Below are 2,526 nucleotides of genomic sequence, written 5' to 3'. Positions count from 1 at the left end.
ATATATATATATTTCTTTTTTTAATATTATTAAAACGCCGCCTAAGCGTAAAAAATCGCGATTTAAAGCTACAGTACTAGAAAATAATGTAAATACGTAAAAAAAAATTATAGTAGATTCTATACTATTAAAAGAATGGAAACTAGCGAAGATGGAAATGCTTTGGACTTCAGTAAGATCTCGCCTTTTTTTATTTATAAAAACCTAAACAATCTTATTCGTGAAGTCAGGCAATGTAAAAAATTGAGAGATGGAACGCTCTTAATTGAAATATTGTCTGATAGACAATCTGAAAAAATTTTAAAATGTGAAAAATCCTCAGATAATTTCCCGATTAAGATCGAACCGCACGGTAAATTAAACATGAGTAAGGGCCATACTAAACATACGTGTAAAAAAGAACCAATATGTAGCTATTGAGGAAAAAACAAACATGAAGGTACACAATGCAATAGCCCCCTAAAATGTGTTAATTGCCCAGAACAGCATGACTCCTTTTCGAAAAATTGTAAAGCATTTCTTAAAGAAAAAGAAATAAGATGTATTCAAGACACGGACAAAATTAGTTATACGGCCGCTAAAAAAAAGTACGAGTCATTAAATCCATCATCTTCTCAGATCACATTTTCTAATATTGTTAAAAACCAGAAAAGAGTTAGTGTTAGTGTACAGACCGATGAACTAAATGAAAACGTTTTTATTTTTAAGAAATCATTAGAACGAATAATCAAACCATCTTTAATGCCCGGCCGCTTGGGAGATAGTGATAAAAGCGGCTCCCCCACTCCTCTCCCCCTCCCATCTACACCTACCTCTTCAACTATCCCCGTACCTAACTTTCCTATTCCTTCTGTCCTGCTAACCCACCGCTTACAGCTTTTAAGCAGATAGATATTCGTTCCACGGATCCGGACTCTTTAGCTCCGGAAAAAAAAGCCCCTAACGAACTCTCCTCTCCCCACATTTGCCCAGGTGACTCTCTCGATCAATGGACTCTAGTTAAAGATAGGAGAACTAGGAGTAGAACTAGGAATAAATCTCCGAACCGAAAACAGAGCGAAGAGAGAGGAGTAAAGAACAACTAATGTGTATGTATGTGAATGTGTGTGTATGTGTGTGTGTACGTGTATGTATATGCATAACACTTTATTTTACTTCCTAAATATGTCTTTCATTCAATGGAACTGTAATGGATTTAAAACCCATTTTAATGACCTGAAAATTTTAATCCAAGATTTTAAACCGTTCTGCATAGCTCTTCAAGAAACAAATATTTTAAATCATGAAAACATAACTCTAAAAAATTTTGAAATCTATAGATTTCCCTAACCCAAACCATGGTCACCATGGTGTTTTTCTTGCCATAAACCAATCGGTATATTCCGAATCTAAACCTCTAAACACTCATTTGCAAGCAGTAGCTGCTAAAATACATTTAAATATTTTCAGTATATGTATTAAACATTTTCAGTATGTATTATGTACTTACCTCAGGATCGGTCAATAGAAACTCAGCATCTCTTGGACATATTTAGTCAGTTACCCCGCCCTGTTCTCCTTGTCGGATATATGAACGACCACCATCCTCTATGGGGTTCAAAAGATCTAAATGCACGAGGAAAAATGATTGAAAACTTTCTAGAACTATCCGATCTACTCCTTCTAAATAGTACCCAAATAATTTATCTCAGCTCTAGTTATAGAACATTTTCAGCTCTCGACTTATCTTTCTGCAGCTCCACGTTATACAATAATCTAGACTGTTTATACAGTAGTGAGCACTTCCCAATATTAATAAAATTCACAACTTCAAATCCTATATGCCGAACTAAACCCAGATGGTTGCTAGACAAAGCTGATTGACTCCAATTATACGTTCCTGGCTACTCCACCACAAGGATCTCCTCGTGATATGAGTGTTGAGGAGGGATGTGAGGCAATCAATGGCACTATCTTACAAGCGGCTAAAGCATCAATACCGATGACATCTGGATTGCCGAAAAGACCATCTGTCCCATGGTTTAATGACAAGTGCAAGGAAGCCATTAAAAATCGCCGAAGGGCATACAAAAAATTCCAAAGGTCAATGACAACCGATAACCTAATAGAGTATAAAAGACAGAGAGCACTTTGTAGGAAAACTTTTAACCAATCTAAAACCGAAAGTTGGAAAAAATTCGTCAATAATATAAACGCCACTACAAGTTCTACCATCGTTAGGACCAAAATTCGAAAACTCTCGTCTAAACCGTTCTATCCCCGCCCGACCTTACTAGTCTACTCTGATGACCAATTAATTGTTTCAAATGCAATTGCAGACTACCTTTCCAAATTATATAACTCTAGAAATAGTACTCAAGAACAAACAGAATTCCAAAATAATACAGACATAACCTCATAATACAACGTACAGGACCCCAAGGGGTGATGACGCAATGTGATTTCTGCCCAGTGCTCTGAATGTCAACGTGAAGAAATTCAAGCAAGCGCGGGTCAACGGCGGGAGTAACTATGACTCTCTTAAGG

This window comes from Halyomorpha halys, unplaced genomic scaffold (genome assembly GCF_000696795.3).
Source record: "Halyomorpha halys isolate HHAL.00 unplaced genomic scaffold, Hhal_1.1 Scaffold273.1, whole genome shotgun sequence".
Lineage (NCBI taxonomy): Eukaryota > Metazoa > Arthropoda > Insecta > Hemiptera > Pentatomidae > Halyomorpha > Halyomorpha halys.
The sequence above is the reverse complement of the archived record's forward strand: the minus strand, read 5'-3'. Positions refer to the sequence as shown.